Raw genomic sequence first — 18,890 nt, 5'->3', positions numbered from 1 at the left:
AAATTGTTGCCTGTTTGATTTGAACTGAAACTTGTGAATTGGGGAATGTCTAATAATTATGTCCCATAATAATAATTAATCATTCGCAACAATTTTCTTCAACAAATCCAACAAATTATATAGATTTAAATGTTATGTTTCCTACACACTTGAGTTGATACGCGTAACTAAAGCGGCCTGGCCCCTCAGCACCAAAATCGTGCACGCTGGCTGTAGTGCATAACAAACGCGCACGATGTTGAAGCTGAGGGGCCAAATACGCTGTAGTTACGCGCCTGCTGAAATTCAGCAATTTCAACTACAAATTTTCAAGCATTGGTAAAATCAGCGGGTAAGCTGCCAAAAATACTAACTAACCATGTTTGTCATTATTATATTATATTATGAATTCTATGTAGGTCCTTATTTTCAAAGAATAAATTAAAAAAAAAACAGTTTTCCCATTTGTTTATTTTTATAGAAAAATGCATTTTTTATATCCACGTGGACATTGGGGGAGAGGATAGTGTGGGGAAAGGAGGCCCGATTATTTTTTTCACGCCATGTTAGGTACTCAATGTTCTTTACGAGTGAACAAGCAACAAGTAACCATTACATTCTTATTATGCTAGATGCGTGTTCTAGAAAATTTGAAGGAATTGCAGCCATTGTGGCGGACGGCCATCTTTGGAACCGTGTTTTAAGAAGAAACTTCAGAGAATACAAACATGGCTGCCACAATGGCCGACTTGGCCCCCTACTCACGTTTTCAAGAGCACCAATCTTGAAAATTTGTAAACAAATGCACTCGATTTGTAAAAGCTGCCTCTTTTTAGAAGTGAGCAAAGCCAGGAAAAACAAGTGCGGCTTGGCTCGATGCTTTGTTCGTCAGATTTGTGCCTCTAAAGTTTGTATGAAAAATTGCAATGGGATTTCTTGATGTTTCACCTTAATGGCTAGTTTCCACCTGGTAAGTACTGTGTAAAAAGATAGGACAAGTAATGGTCACGTAAAACTTTTGCAATCAAAATTACTTAAGCGTTCGCAGTTGATAAGTAGTTTGCAGCCTGAAAGATTTTCCAACAGATGGCACTGCCATGCAATGCTGTCAGTCATGTTGTTAATTTTCCGTACGGAATAATATGTCGAGGCATTATTATTGCTTGAGTAAAAGTGACATTTCTCTTTCTTTTTTGTTTCATCTTTCGCACCAAAGACATCAGTGTGCATTAAGCTGTTAGTACACAGGGGCCTTAGGCTTGTAGTACACAGGGTCAAATGTTTGACAAGGAAAGAATTCAAGAAACAACATCAGTTTGAAGCGGAAAACGCAATGGGGACGGCAACGGAATGCGGAAGCACTGCGGTATGGACCAATCCGCAAGTATACCGCTGCGGCAAAACACAATGAGCGCGGAATTCCTGCGGTTAATTTCAAAACAACTTCAGTTGGGTGAATATGTTTGTTTCCTGGAAGAAAAGAATTATGTGAGAACCTGCAGCATTGCTCTTGTTCTGTCTTGCTCTATCGAAAGAAATCTGAGGTTTCCTAGTTCTCGAAAATTCCTAGAAGAGTTCTTTCAGGAGTTTCCCGATATTTCCTCTAGAATGTCCCCCAGGAGTTCACGGGAATTCATCCAGAAGGGGTTACGTACAAAAGGCTGAATCACATAAGGCTGAATGATCAAAAGGCTGAAACACATAAGGCTGAATGATCAAAAGGCTGAAAGCATCAAAAGGCTGAAATATATCAAAAGGCTGAAAGATATCAACATGTTGAAAAGTTTTGAAAGTTCTAGAGAATCGAATGAAATGACATTTTGGACATTTATGGCTAATCTATTGGTCTTTGATAAACATTTGACTCGACTTGAAAATGATCATAGGAAACAAAATAATCTTTGCTCGAAAGTACATTTGGTCAAACGGTCATTTGGTCAAAACCCATTTTACGGAAGAGGAAGTATATGACATTCAATCGATTTGACTATTCATCGAATGGACATCTGGTCACGTGAGCTAACTCTAACTGATGAAAAGACATTCAAGTGGAACATAATCTTATGGACTTCGGTATCATAATGTCCATGTTATTGTACTTTCTTCAGTATCATATCGGCCAATACCCTGCTAATACTAAACTATTTTAGCTCAAATTGACAAAGGATTTCAACAACAATTTATTTTCACTCGTTCGAAGTATTATGTGTGTCAACTCGGAAACTAGGATGAGTGAGTCTTAGATGTAAACAATTGTTCGGGTAATTCGGGTAATAAGCGGTAGTTGAGGCAAAAACTATTGTACCTAACTGTTGCTCAAAAATGTTTGAACTTTGTTCAGTTCTAAATTTATAACGCGTGCGAGCTCTAAATTGAACACTAGCGAGACCCGCGAAACTGAAATGGCCATACCTCCGCCATGTTTCCACAGATTTCAAACATTATGAGCTCATTAGATTCACAAATTCTTCTGCTATTGGAACCATATCTGAGCGTACCAGTCCGGTCAACATGGGTTTTGGAAAATCCGGATTTCCAATCATATGATTTAATACAATACAGTAACGGAGTTATTGGCATGAATTATCGAAAATCATAAAATTGCCTAAACCAATAGAGTCTGATCGTCGGTCCATCAGTTGGCCATTCCTGATTAAGTTTCTCAAGGAACTCCGGGTGACTAAACAGGTTTATTAGCATCACATATCGACAGAAACTATTTCCCCCAATGTTGTGCGCATAAGAATTCAGAACCGAATTGCAGCACTGCAGTGTGAACGCGTTCAATCTGCATTGAAGTTCATACTCGGCACACTGCGATCAAATATATTTGAACATGCAAATTGAACGCGGCATGAACTGGAAAGGACTGAACCCATAGCATGCTGACTAACATGTTACCCTGGTATCTGTGATTTTAAAATGGTCATATTTGCGCCATTTTACCCTTCAATTTTGGCAATCTTTTGGGCTAATTCAATCTCCTTTTATTGAAGAGTGAACCAGTCAGACCATCGTGTGTTTCGAAAAATCTAAATTCCTGGAGCTGTATTTCAATATCCGAGACCACAATGTCGTAGGATCTATGATGCATTTCCCTGTGACATAACATAATAACGTCCAAACATGTAGATGCGGCACAAGGTTCTAGTCCTAGGAAAGAAGACACATAGGATTTAATGATGAAAATAAGCGCATGTGAACTCACAGTCGAATGGGAACCGAGCGAACGCTCTTAAGTAGCAAAAGCTCTGACAGGCAAGTTCAATGCTTTGTCGACCAAAAAAATTAAAGTGTTCAGTTCATTTTTGGCTCACGTTCTGTTCGAATACAATACTGCTTGAAAGAATAGCCTATTTTATAAGAAGGAGAAACATCTGGTAAAAAGTAAGCAGCTTCAACACCTGAACTTAAATTATGATTCTTCCAACATTTTAAAAGAAGGAAAACCTTTGATAAAAAAAAAAGATGCAGCTATAACATTCAAACACAGTAAGAACAGCCTATGTTCAAAAGAAGGGGAAATCTCCAATGAATCGTTTTTAAGGAATATGCGCACGCAGAAGCTCGCTGCATTTTACACATTGGTAAGAATGCCAACACTGAATATATGCAAATACCTCAAAAGAACAGCCTATTTTTAAAAGAAGGAAAAATCACTCACGGGAGAGTTATTAGTATGCAGATTTTATCATCAAACCTTTCTGCTTGGTCGTTATACTGTACTATTTGCGGCCACAATACTTACTCTTCTATCAGAGATTTTTCCCGCTTTTTAGAAAGGCTATTCTTTCGAGGTAAATGCATAGATCCTAATTTAACCATTCAACTAGGCTGCCTAGTAAACCTCCTTTGCATTAAAATCATTATAACCCATTCGCCTTAGTGGCATTTGAGGCCTGATATCATTCGGCATTATAACACGGCACCAACGGGAACGACGTTTCGGCAAATGCCACTCCGGGGAAAAGTATTCCGGAAAATATAATACCTTGTGTAATACCATCTTTTAAATCATTGAACCCTCAGCTCAGATTCTATAGAGTTCATTATTATGCATATTTCAAGTTTTAGGATTTGCCATGTTTTCAGCCTTTTGTTATTTCAGCCTTTTGTAATTTCAGCCTTTTGTTACATATCCATAGTTTCAGCCTTTTGTATTCAGCCTTATGTGCATTCAGCCTTTTGAAGTTCAGCCTTATGTTACCATCCCTCCAGAAGTTCTCCTCCAGTTCTTCCTCCAGGAGATTATCAGGAATTCCTCCGAAGTGGTTATTCCCGAGGGAGTTCCCCGGGAATTCCTCAAGGAGTGTTCCGGAAATTCCTCCAGGGATTCCCCAGGAAATCATCCAGAAATTATCAGGTTTTTCTTCCAGGAAATCCCCGATAAAACTTCCGGTAGTTTCCTGGGAATGCCTCCAGAAGTTCTTCGTTAATTCCTTCAGGTGTTTGTCGGGAGAATATCCAGGAGTTCCCCGTGAATTCTTGTAGGAGTTCCCCGGGAATTTCTTTGGGATTCCCCAATGAGATTCTAAGAAATTCCTCCAGGAATTTCCCAATAACTCATCGACAATTACCTCGAGAATTCCACCAGAAGTTCACCAATAATTCCATCAGGATTTTTTCGGGAAATTTTCCAGGAGTTCCTCTGAAATTCCCGTGCAATTCTTCCAGAATTCCTGCAGGACTTCCCCGGAGGGCTTCCTGGAGCAATCACCAGAAGATCTTCTGGATCAAATCTCCAGAAATTCCTTCTGAGATATCTCCAATAATTCCTCCGGAGATTCCTCCAAAAATTTCTCCAGAGATTCCTTCGGGAATTCCTCCAGGAATACCTCCTGAGATTCCGCAAGGAATTTCTCCGGGGATCCTTCCAGGAATTTATGCGGAGATTCCTCCAGGAATTTCTCTACAGGTTCCTCCAAGAATTGCTCCGGAGATTCCTTCAGGAATGTCTCCGGAGATTCCTTCAGGAATTTCCCCAAAGATTCCCGCAGTAATTTCTTTGGTGATTCCTCCAGGAATTCCTTCGTAGATTTCTTGAGGAATTCCCCCTGAGATTCTTCCGAGGAATCCTCGGGGGAATTCGTGGAGGAATTCCTGGAAGAATCCTCGGAGAAATTCCCGGAGCAATCCGCGGAGGAATTCCTGGAGTAATCTCCGAAGAAACCTCCGGAGGAATTCGTGGAAGAATCTCCGGAGCAATTTCTGGAGGAATCTCCGGAAGGTTTTCCCCGAGGAATTTCCGAAAAAATACTGCAGGAATCTCCGGAGGAATTTCTGGAGAAATTATTAGAGAAATCTCAGGAGGAATTCCTGAATGGATACCTGATCTCCCTGATGCCATTCCTGGTAATCTTAAAAGAAAATCCTGGAGAAATACCAGAAGAAACTATAAGAGGAACAAAACAATTTACTTCTACAGGAGCTCTAGAAGGAGCTTCTGGAGGAATCCCGGAAGAAGTTGCTGCAGGAAGGATTTCCCAGATAGTAATACCATTAAAAGTTCCCCCAGAATCCCAGCGCAATGTCTCTCATCAGTATTTTCCTTGGAAAGCTTCACAACTCCGTTGGAATCTCACTATCAGAATTTTCCCCGGAAGCCCACCCAAAAGCTTTAAATTGAATCAGTTTCCACACACGCGCGCGAAAAAGTACATTTCAATTTCAATAACATATCCTGAGGAAACGAACGAAATTGCCAAGTCCAAATCGTAAACAACCTGGTGCCATTTTCTTCACATCCTTCTTACAGCATCGTTTCGTTAATATGCTGGCAGTTAAACAAATGTCAAAATTACTTACGGAAAAAGGTGAAATTTTACTTGAACGCTCTACTTGGCAACAGGGAACTTAGCTTAAGGACAAACGTCTTAATCCAGGCTATAGCATCTCTAGAAACACGCATGCCGCAGAAGAGTCACGGCGCGACGCGCATACCCGAAACATTTTTGGCAGACAACTCTAGATTGAGTTTAAATAAGGGCGAAAGTAATATGAGAGAGTTCTCTTCATCGACTCTCTCTTCTTCAAATTAAAGTGACAAGATGCAAGAATGGTTGCACTTTTTGGCCATTAATCGCTAGGTTGCGATGCAATCTAGCGTCTAAGTGTAAAAAAGTTTGATTGAATTCGCATCTTGTCACTTTAATTTGCAGAGTCGATGAAGAGAACTCTCTCATGTTACTTTCGCCCTTATTTAAACTCAATCTAGAACTAGCAAATTTTGCTGATGATTGCCATGCTGAATGTATTCAACAATACAAATAGCTAAATTTTAGCACAATTTTCTTAAACAAAAAACAATTTGTGCTGAAAAAGCCACTCAAGAAGAATGTCATCTTCAAAAAACAAATTTAAATGTAAAATTAAAAACAAACCTGAAGAATAGGAAAGAATGACAAAATACTCTCATGATAAAAGAAGCTTGAAAATTTCTGGAAAAATCAAAATGGAGGATAATAATCAACATTAAGCTGTTATACCTATCATTCCTTAAATTAGAAAATGCCAAATGACGAAAGGTAAGCGTTTTCCTACTCTATTGATTGATCAGCGGGGTGAAATTGATCATTTGGGTACTACATTGTAGTTTCATACCAGGAACTCCTAAGCGTTGCAATGATCTCAAACTTCTTACCTCAGATGTCTAGAGATGAGTTTAATCTTTTATTTTTTTAGATGAAAGTCAGTTTTGCTTTATTTTTTAGGAATTTGCGATGGATTTCTCACTTAGCTGAAATCATTGCTTCTAAACAATCGATTGCCACTAGGACTTCCCGTATTTTTTTTTGTTTTAACATTTTTGTGGAGCCTTCACAGCTAGTCGCGTTCGGTAATTTTTACCGAAATCTCAACAGCTGAGCGTTCGGTAATGGTTTGTTACCGAAATCCTGTAAAAATACCAAATTTCGGTAAAATGTTATCGTTTATCTGTCAAATTTTAACGAAGTTCGGTGAACGTCACCGAACTTTTCCGGTAAATAACTTAACGGTTGAGATTTCGGTAAAATATTACCGAAGTCGGTGATTTTTTCTAAGTGTGTTGGTAGCAAAGTTATGAAGCTATTCTGAATATGAATAAGCTGAAAAAAAGTTCTTTTTTTTTAACGAAAAAGTCATTTATTGTAACAAAAATCACTTATTTCAAAGGAAATTGCCTACCTTTTGGCGTTAAGGGGGAAAATTTCAAAATTTAATTTTGCATTTTAAGTGTCAAATTCACTAGTTGTAAGAGTTTTGCCACATTATTCGGGTTTAAAAGAACAAAACTAAGTGGATGAGGAAATTTTTCTTTTTAACCGATGCTTAATTGTATACTGATCAATTCCGCCCCAAAGTGGCATTGTTTTTTTTTTTGAAGTAATTTAACTAAAAGTTCAAATTTGTTGAACAAAATTCTGTCTCATGGTTTCATGGAGATCCACTGGGTACTGATTTATTTATTTATTTTATCTGTATTAACGAGATTTTTAACCCTAGGCTAGTTCATCTCGGGACCCACGCTTTACTTCCCTTCCGAAGGAAGAATTCACATTTTTGTGAGTTTGCCGGGAGTGGGATTCGATCCCAAGTCTTCGGCGTGATAGTCAAGTGCCATCACACCAAATCCGCTTCATTAAATTTATTGAGTTCTGTTCATTATTTCCAAAGTTACAGATACGGTGCGACAAAACAAAAACACCATATTTTTATGATGGTTATTTGTGATCAGTTCAATAAAAATGTCCCCTGATTTAAATGGCATACTTAATTTTAGTTTTAGTTCATCATTTATCAAGCATCAGATATTCTCATATATCCTTTGGTATATCTGTAGCTTTTGATGTAGTGAACAGAACTCAATCTATTAAATACCAATTCACGTAACTCCATGGCAACTGTCAAAATTTTAGCCAAGACGGTTCACTAGAAACCGAGTATCACATCGTCATACTTGGCCATTTTGTATGAAAAATGGCTGGTGGTCTTATTGTTTTGTCCGACACTGTATGCAAATGTTTTTTTCCACGTTTTCGTGGTCTCGGGACCGAAGGGATACCCTGGTTTTATAAAATTCAGGAAAGTTGGCGTAACATATCAAAAAATCAGAAATGTATGTTTTTAGTTTTAGTGGATTGATTCTTGGAATTCAGATCATTATTTCATTTAAAATAAATAAAATTTGTCTTTGCTTCATTAGCTTCTTACAACATTTTCTTTATGGCACATATACAGGGGGTGGCCAAAATGTTTGGGATAGGCAACTTTTTTTTCTCTCACAAAAAAGTTCAACATTCAGTAACTTTTCATACAGTGCATCAAAAATTCACAAATTTTGACTGTTTAAACCAATTACATGTGCATCATTGGTTCAAATTTGGTCCCGATTGGGTAATATTTCGCGATGCTTGAGCCGTTTTAGTAAAACACTATTTTTCAAACAGCTTATTTTTGAACTGTCATAACTCAGAAACCAATGAACCGAATTGAATGAAATTTTGAACGTTTTTCAACAATACATTAGTGCTTCATACGTTATTAAAACATAGATACTTTTCAAAAATTTAAAAACGTTCTCATGGAATGACACTTTCTGGTTTTTTCTCGAAAAAATGTAATATTTTTGCATCAATGACATAAAATTTTAGTTTTGATATCTAAAGATTTTCTACTTCTGTTCTCAAGATATCTCTAATAAGATATACTAGAGCCTATTTGGATTGGAGGAAGAACACATTTAGTAATTTTTGTGTGATATTGTAAATTTGACTTATTTTCCTCTGTATGGGTAAAAATGTCAAACCAATATAACTTTATTCGTCGTAAGAAAATATTACATTTTATAATGTCGCATCAAGTATCAATATATTGTTGATGACCGTTCAAAATTTCATTCGATTCGGTTCACTGGATTCGGAGATATGACAGCTCAAAAATTGTTTGTCTAAAAATTAGTGTTTTACGAGAACGCTTCCAGCAGATTTTTGATGCACTCTATGAAAAGTTACAGCATGTTGAACATTTTTGTGAGAGAAAAGAAGTTACCTATCCCAAACATTTTGGCCATCCCCTGTAGATACAGAGCTATAGAAGCGTGGGTATCTAGAAATACCATGCTGAGGGTGACGGGTTCGATTCCCGGTCAGTCCAGGAGCTTTCCTTAAAGGAAACTCTCTTGACTTCCTTGCCTATAGAGTATCTTCGTGCGGGCGTATGAAAGAAAAAAAAATCAATTTTCTTCTTTAAAAATGTAATTCGTAGACGGTTTGTTTGATTGAAAAGAGTTTCGTTTGGTTGAGCTGACTTCCAACCTAAAAAATTGCCAAGTAGCAGTCAAATGCGCCTAACTACTTTTTTTTTTTTACAAGCAAATGGAAACTTTTTCTTTTCTTCGCTGTAATTTAAGTATGGTTGGATGTCGAGAAAAAGTGCATAGTCTTTTACATTGGAGTTTGTGCGTAGATTCTATTTTTGATACATATTCAAAATCTATTAAATAAGGTTTCTTTTTCTTTTTTGTAAATTCAAGAATAAACAGAAGCATTTGCTCATTGTGATCTACTAGGAAATTTTAAGGCTGGAAGTCAGTTTTCTACAGAACAAAGATAATGAAAAATATCGAAGGATAAGTTTTTTTAAATGATATGACATCCAACATAGATCCGTGATGAGTATTAATTTCAGTGTATTTTCTTTTAATAAAAGTCCTTCAAATATCCTCAAACATCTTCAAAGACATAATTTCAATCCGTCAAACTGTTTTTAGGTTATATTTTTTTTACAAGAAAATTAGGTGATTCACTAAATCCAGTACATCCAGAAATGCTCTATGGTGGGTTCACAAGTTGTGCTTCCGTAATTTATCTAAGATTTGGCACAAAAATACTACAAATCAGGAAGTAGGGTATGTGTGCCATCAGTAATCTCATGCTCCCATTTTCATCCTATTCGAAAACAAGCGATTACGGCACCGACTGACTTCGTTCCTTTTGTTTTCATGGGTGCTCACTTCTAACAAAAAATACAAAAATAAGAAACAAAACAAACAGCGCTTCAATCCTTTGTTATTCGTGGGATGAAAATGGGAGCCACATGCTTAATAAGGGAACCAATACCCTACATGATCTTTCATTGATCGGCCATCACTAAAATCACCTTGAATTCGCTAACGAAAGACTCCTCAAACAGTCTCAATCTGTTGAATAGAAGTGATACCTATAGTATACTAAACGGATAATTTATCATTAAGAATCCATTTTACACCAAATATAAAATAATCCTTTACTCCAATTTGATGTTTATGAAAAGTAAATCGTGCAGTACCGAGGTACCGAGATTTGAGAAACGAAAAATTAAAAAAAATGCGAATCAGTTGACTAATAATGTTTATGATATCATGATTATGGTAACGATAACATTAATTTCGAATTAATCGCGTTTAAAGTTTCGCACTAAGCCTTTTCCCAATGAAAATAGGCTGATACTTTCGTTCTTATTTTCAATTCTTTATAAAATTTGGAATACATGGAATTTCTAGATAGTAACATTTGGGCAGGGAGACTAATTTTAAAAGACATCACAAAAATTTGTATAAAATACAAGTTCACGGATGAAAGAAAAAAAAAAACAAAAAAAATAAAAGATAATAAACAATATCTTTTATTTAAATATAATAAAGATAATAAAAGAGCAAAGTTTGGGTCTTACATCTGACAAGTAAAGAAGTAACGACAATATAAATACTTACATAAATGAATAAAATAAAAACCAATGCATCGCTCCTGAAGACAAACAACAAATTGCACACATGTTGTCATACGTATATTTGAAATTCTAAAACGTGCATTCCCATACACGTGCTTTTACGAAGCTAACTCTCTGTGGATAGCGGCCTTAACGTATTGTTTAAAACCAGTTAGCTACGGAGCTATGCATTTGATCCACAATAAATATCCCATCGTGTAAGGAATGCGACGAACATCCGTTGACCGCTGATACCTACATTCTAAGCTTTTTGGCGCCAAATGCACGCCGATTGCCTTCGGTTTCTAAATGGTTAAAAGTATACCATTTAATAATGAAGGACGACAATCTCGAGACAAGCAGAGGCAAATCTACAGACGACGTAAGTATCAGAATGTTTACCTGTTGCTTAGGTATATCCATTCACATTCTATAGTGCAGCTAGTGGCGCGTCTCGACTTGTCGAACGTCACGGTCGTCGTTGTCTGACGTCAGATATGACTCATCGTTGTTGACTGGATGGCTGAAGGCGTGTTATTGCACGTCATTGCATATAGACTGACCTGACCGCTCCCTACTCGGTACGATCGAATATGCAAGTTTCTCTCACATCATCGTTTTAAAAATGTTAAAGATATCGAGAGAGCGGTAGGCCACATGTGCTCCAACCCTCCAACCTAACTCAACAACAGGTAGGAGGAGGACCTGGGTATAGTTGGAAATCGTTGCGAGGTCGTTTTGCTTGGCGTTATGTTTTTCGAATCGAATTCTGAGAATTGTTGAATGAGTGGCCGATGGGGTTTTCCCCAAACGAGTTGCGATGTGGAATGTACCTACTGCAGACTGTGTAAGCTATGTTTGTTATCCACTCAAGGGGAGGGCGGTCGATTATGTATGGGGTTTGGAAATTCCAGTGCTATGCTGTGCTGAGTGCGGTGCGATTGGCCATATAGTCAATTAGCTGGGCAAGGATGGAATAAAAAGGGCATTATTAAAGTTGAAAAGTTTACTGAAACATATTTGATAATGATAAACGTTAACGAATCGTTTATTTATTTATTTTTTAAATGAATGGTTAACATTTGAACTGCTGAAAGCAATGATAGGGGGTAGGAGTGATGGTGGTAAAGTGTTCCAGTTTAATAGCTTTTATTGTTCTTCTATATGTTTTAACAATTGGAACTTATGCCTGGATGTAGGGGAATTCGGAGCATAATAAACACACGGGGAAAAAAGACAAACCTGTTTTTAACGAAACCGTTGAATGTTATGTTAAAATTTTAATGGAGAAGTGTGGAGGAACAAGTTGTCGTTTTATTTTTCAATGGTTCTACAGTGGGGACCCGATTTTGTCAGCCCCCGATTTTGTCTATCTCTGATTTTGTCACCTTTTTTCTGAAGTAGAAAAATAAATGTGTTTTTCATTCAGCATTTTAATTTTCTAATCAATATTAATGCAGTTGGTGTCTTTAACCCTTTATAAGGCAGTGGCAACTATATCGCCACCTACTGTTTTTATTTTTTTCGGTTTTATAACAGTTTATTTCGAACTTCTTTTTTGGTTTACGCAAATTTGGGATTACTAACAACGCCTGGTATTTTTTTTTGGTACTAAACAAAGCTTAAACAACAATTTGGGAGCCATTTGTAGTCTCAAAAATGGCTAAATTTGACCGCGTGAAGAAAGTTAGCTCAAACTTATTGTAAAACTATAGATTTGGTAAATATTTTAAGAAATAATCAAATTATGAGTTGATATGAGCTGAATTACACAGTTTATATGATGGGTTAAGCCCTAATCCACTCTAAAATCTCGTTTTCGGCTTTTTGTCGAACTCAAAAGAAGAAAAGTACACTCATTGCACAATTATGGGTCACTCAAGGAACAATCATTTCATAATATGAATCGTTTTTCATACAAAAATAACTTTCTTTATTTTTATTTTATATTCTCTTTATTGGAACTCCATTTTATTGTTTTATATACAAATCTGCTTGTAAAATTAACTTTAGGCGATGAAAATTACTGAAATGTTGGTGAATAATGAAAACCACAATTATGGGTCAAAATTGGCTGTGTAACAATTATGGGTCAATTTGTTGCCTATTATGGGTCACTCAAGAGGAATCGGTTGAACAATAATGTTTTGTCTATTTTTTCAATGTGTGGTCACTTAATCTAGATAGATCAACTAAAGTAGAATCTAAAACTGGTCTCAAACCTCTTAACGAAGCGTGTTTTCACGATTTGGAATCAATGTTTTAAAATTGGGACAAAATCTCGAACACAACCACTGATAAACGCCTAAAAGTATGCAATGCCCATGTACACAGAACTCTCAAAATTATGCTGCACAAAAAGTGACCCATAATTGTGTGATTTTCGGTGTTCCTTGGCACAATAGAGTCACTTAAATTTTGCCTGAAATAAGCTTTAATTAGCTGCAGTCACATGAATTTCTACATTTAGAACGTAAATTATACCTTTGTCTTGGGGACGATACCATTTCGCACTTGAAAATCACTAAAGCTCGCCTTTACAGAGCTTACGAAAGCAGCGCACGCACTTTCTGATGTTCACAATCGAAGCGTTACTATATTGCCACCTCAAAAAATTGTTTTTGGGGTAAACGGGCAGTGGCAACTATATTGCCACCAGCGTTTTTGGGCTTAACGGGCAGTGGCAACTATATTGCCACCTAGATTTTTGAGAGTTTCTTTCAAACAAAAGTTGTTTTGTACATGTTATAATGTATATAATATCTGGCATCATTATTCTGGCGTAACATTCCAACTGGGGAGGACTACTTCTCAGCTTAATGGTCTATAAGCACTTGCACAGTTATTAACTAAACGCTTTCCTTATCAATAGAACGTTGTAATAAAATAAAAAGGCACATGATGGTTCTATTTTGTGTGGTGATAAAGAAAACTAAATTTCTCAGCGAAGAATGCTCTTCAAAACATGAATCAAACCCATCAAGTTACTTATCCAAATCATTGGTTTTAGTTCACTAACTTGTTATTTTTTTTCGTTTTCCAACAATCATTTTTTTTTTGCGGTACGTATAAAATATTTGACAGTTTTCCATGAATTTGAAAATCTAAACAACTTTGAGTACCGGAGGGCACTGCAAGCCAGGGTTGCTTAGGAAAATGTTCTTAAAAAATCGTCAGCTCTCGGATAAAAAAAAAATTGCCAGCCTATCATGAGTGGTTGGGTTTAATTCAAAATGTGGAGTAAGCGTGCGTGTGCTGTTTTATAACTTGATTGTGGCATGGTGGCTCCCCTCATGGAGTTCCTCCTGGGATTCCACAAAAAATCCATCCGGGACTCCCCTCATGGTTTGTCCACAAATTTGTTCCAGAGCTTTCTTCTGGGATTTCGTAAGCTCTTAATGAGATTCTTCCGGAAGTTTATTTAGGATTCCTTCAGAAGTTCCCTCTGGGTTTTTCCAGAAGTTTTTTTTTGCTTCCTTAAGAGATTCCGTCTGGGGTTTCGTCAAAAGTTCTTGCCAGGATTGATCCAGGAAGTTCCCGAGATTCTTCCAGAGATTCCTGGATTTCTGTAGAAATTAATTCCGAGATTCCTTCAGCATTCAGGTTTCTCCACAAACTTATTCTAGAATCCCTCTAGGATTTATGTGATTCTTTAGGGAGCTATAACCAAGTTGCTTTTTCCTGTGTTTATTCAAGGAAATCCTACAGGAAATACATGAGGATTCCATAAACAAAATACTCCAAAAATCATAATAAACTCCAGGAGGATTCCCATTACAAACATGTGAAAGAATTCCAGAAGGGTCTGCAGGAATTCCTGACAGAGCTCTTGGTAGAAACCAAAAAAGAGTCCCTAGATAATTCCTGGAAAAAGTTCTCAAAGAAATCCCGGAATCAGTTTCTGAAAAGTAATTCCTGACAGTCACCCAGAAGAAATTCCCGGAGGAATCCCGGAAGGTATTTCCGAAAGAATTCTGAAAAAATCCCAGATTACCTGGTAAAATTATTGTAGAAATCCCAAAAGGAATACTTGAATCAGAAGTAGCTCCCGAAAAAAAACAGGAAGAAGTAGGAGGAGGTATCTCGGAGAAGTTTTTAGAGGAATACTGAATGAAGTTCTTGTCAGGGATCTTGTAGGATTTCAAGAAGGATTACAGAAGGAATTCCTGAAGAATTCCCAGAAGATACTCCGGGAAGAATCTCGTATGAAATTCCAGAAATAAATCCCTACGGATGTTGCAAGGAGTTTTTGAAGGATTCTCGGTAAGAATTTCTGATACAATTTCCGAAAGAACTCCTACAGAAATTCAGGGTGAGTAGCTAGAATTTCCAGGAATACCATCTGGAAGCCCAAAAAAATAAATCCAGAGACATCCTAAAATACATTATTCGGAGAATGTCGGATGAAGTTCCTGGAGGATTCCGGAGATACCTTGAGAAATTTTGGAAGAAATCTCTTGAATTTCGAAACGTAAACGAGAAGGTCACAAAACGTCAAAAACTTAGAAAAAAAAGTCTTTAGCAACCGCGGCTCGCATTGCCCTATAGCTTGTACCAAATCAATTGTTTCTGGGTAAACCCGAAATGTGAGATTCGGTAAAAGACATTTCGCTTTCTCGCTTGCTTCAGGGATTTCTTCAAGTTGCAAGTTTCTTACAGTTCTGAAATTCCTCTAGGTGTTGGTTCCGAGATTTCTCCAGGAATTCGTTCTGGGATTCCTTAGGAATTCTTCCAGGAGTTTCTTCTGCGATCCCTAATGAGATTCCAGGGTCTCTTTCAGAGATTTTTCCAGAGATTCCTTCCAAAACTTCACCAAGAATTTCTTCTGTAATACTTTCGGACTTCCAGGATTTCTTCAGGAATTTCTTCCAGAATACCTCCAGGAATTGCGTTCCGCGATTTCTCCATGAATTCATTCCAAGATTCCTTCAGACATTCATTCCGAGATTCCTACAGGAATTCTTTTTAAGATTCATCAAGTAATTTTTCCTTGAATTCCTCCAAGAGCTCCGGGATTCCTCCAAGAGCTCCGGGATACCACTAGGAATCCCTTTTCGTAAAAAAAAAACTCTTTGAGAAGTACTAGCAGGAGCAATGCTCAGAAGATTTTAAAAATATCACGGCAATAAATATTGCACGAGAAAATACATCTAGAATGTTTCTATAACAAGATATAACTGATCAAGATCGATTTAATTATATCTAGACCAGTTTGGATGGTTCTAAAAGATAACTCAAATAAAATTAATATAAGTTCCCAGAGACGAGCTGCCTCTGCGAAGCATCCTCAGAGCATAAGAAGATTTTTCAATAGAGATAGAACCCTAAACAAGCAAAATTACATAAATAATAACCCTTAGGCCACATGTGATTTCTTGTCAATCCTGACGTTCTAGAAATAACATTGTTTGATTTGAAATTTAAATTTGAAATAAAAATTTGTGATTCGATGTACGTACGTTTCGATAGTACGTACACTAAAGGAAGCGATGGTGTACGTACTATCGAGGTATGCCTGTATTTCCATAATAGTATGCGTTGACAACTCTTCTAGTTTTCTCGGCCTTATAAAGGGTTAAGCATCATAAAAAATACGCAATAAACAAAGCTCGTGTAATTTTTGAAAACGGCCAAACTTTTTTTTGAAAACTAACAAATTTATGCCATTTTAGCACCCAATGTTTTAAACCAATATTGTTTTAAAATGCTAAAAGATTTCAGCTCTCCCAAGTAACATTTCCAGAGCTTACTGGATTTATTTTAGTTTTATGAGACGTTTATAACAGCCATCTACAATACCATTGGTGAAAGTTTTATTGAATAGTATAAGCGTTCTTGAAAGCACCAAAAAAATTGTCATAAAAGTTACAAACCCAGCAACTTATTTGATTTATAACAGATTTTATTGTGGTTGTCAAGAGTACTTTAAAATATCCCTTGAAAGAGCAATCACTGTTCTGAAGGCATGCTCGCGGATGCACTGTGTCTTATTAGGTGGGCAAAACTAACATTATCTTAACCATGGCTCAAACCCATAAGTTATTTGATTCATTCATTTATTCATTTTACCGTTTTATAATTTCCATCTCTTCAAAATATTATTACAATATTATATGATCAATTGTAATAGTCTGAATTATTCCGTTAAACTTTTTTGGCCATCCATTGTGGATCACAGTGAAATGTCATCCATGACCGATTTGAGCGCCATCTCATAAAAAATAGCAAAAACCACATATGGTTTTAAAGCCTGTATCCGCAATAATCGGGACACAGAAGTATGGCAGTAACTCTATACTGAATCAATAAAAATTGATCAAAAATTAACTGAGAACTCTCTGATGTATGTTTATTATTTGTGCAAAATTTCATTAAAATCGATGCATTACTTTTAACTGTGGATGAGAAACAAACAGACGTGGTTTTTAAGATTTTGTACAATCACCACCAATTTTCATTCGCGTACTAGATGGATCTTTTCCGCTACAATTCAAAGTTCTGTGAGGATAATTATGAAATTTCGTGAGCAGTTATGATACTTATAGAGACACTTTCTTGCAAAATTTCATCAACTTTTATCGATTGGATTTAAAGACACTGGTGTTGATAGGGGATAGTGTTAGTAAAAATGTTTCATGTTTTTCATGTGCGATGTTTGCCCATTCATAACTTTTGAATGTCTCTGCCAATTTTCATGAAATTTTCACCGAAGGTAGTTGATTATGTGTTTATTATTCCTGCAAAATTTGATGATTATTGGTGTAGTACTTTCAACAATACAATCGAAACAATAAGGGGTGTTCACTAATTGTTGTCTGAGGGGCTAAAATCACGGTTAGCCCCAATATATATTTCGGCTACAAAATTGTTGATAGTGCATCGATTTTTTTGAAATTTTGCCTATGCAAGGGATGTATATTGAGAGGTTAGTGTTCAAAATTTCAGCCATTTCTTTTGTCAAATTCAAAAGTTACAGCGCTGACAAGCTAAACCAAGGGCTGTACAAAATTCAATTGCTCGCGTTCTACTGTTTCATTGCTACAACAAAAGGTACTTCACCGATTTAATTGAAATTTTGCAGGTGAAATAAACACATCTTGAGATATTATCAGGCAAAATTTGAGAAATTTTAATGTATACATTGCAGAGCTGCAGCCATATTTCTGTGTCCCGATTATTGCGGATACAGGCTTTATAGTGAGTTCAATATGGTGAAGGCACGATCGATTACACTTATTGTAGTTCTGACGAAGAGATATTAGGTTTATTGTCAAATGCGCTGTTTTCGTAGCAAGCTGCTGCTGCCATATTGGAATATGGAATATTTCCCGAGCGGTATTAATTTGGAAATCAAAAATTTCAACTAAATAATACATACATCGATGATTATATGCTTAACACGGCATACTAGCAGAAAATGCTTATTCGGAAAGGTAATCTTTTCACAAATCAAGCCAAACATTTCAATAGGTCCTATCTGCATTTGAGAGGCTCTCTTTGTTCAATTTCTCTTTCAACTATTGCAATGTAATGGCACACTTTTCAACTATTTTTGCAGTACAAATCAAAAGACGATTGTTTTGACCATCGTTCAATGCAAGGAGACAATCATAGTACAAAGAAACAGCTGAGATATTAACGAAAGAGAGGGAAACCAAAGAGAGCCTCTCTTCTGCAGATTGGACCTTTAGACATGTTTGGCCTGAAATGGTTAGATATTTCACTCATTTTTAAAATTTAATTTACATCAAAACAGCATTTTTCGGGAGGCGCGTTGATTTTCTGCAGCCATAATCGTCATGTTTGCCGTAAAATTGTCTTTGCACATAATTTGGTGTCCCGGAAATCAACGCGAAGTCACTTATAATTACGTTAATTCACTTGATATAATCGCTGGAAAGATTCCATGACGATTGCGATGTCAACATTGATTTGTTTTCTTCCTTTCGCACTAGTGAATGAATACTAGGTTGTCCCAAAATTGCACATGGTCAAAAAGCTTGGGGGCTCACCCTGCAAATGAGAGCTAAGGGTGTTAGCAACAAACTTTTGTATGACGGCAACTTTCAGAAATGACGTTTAGAGGTTGCCCCGGCGAGATTTTTGAAAAATGGCAATTTTTCGTAATGAATTTCATACAAATATTTTTTACCGTACAAAAATTGACAATACCCACTATTTTTTAT

This window comes from Aedes albopictus, chromosome 2 (assembly GCF_035046485.1).
Source record: "Aedes albopictus strain Foshan chromosome 2, AalbF5, whole genome shotgun sequence".
Classification (NCBI taxonomy): Eukaryota; Metazoa; Arthropoda; class Insecta; order Diptera; family Culicidae; genus Aedes; species Aedes albopictus.
Note: the sequence above shows the minus strand (reverse complement) of the source record.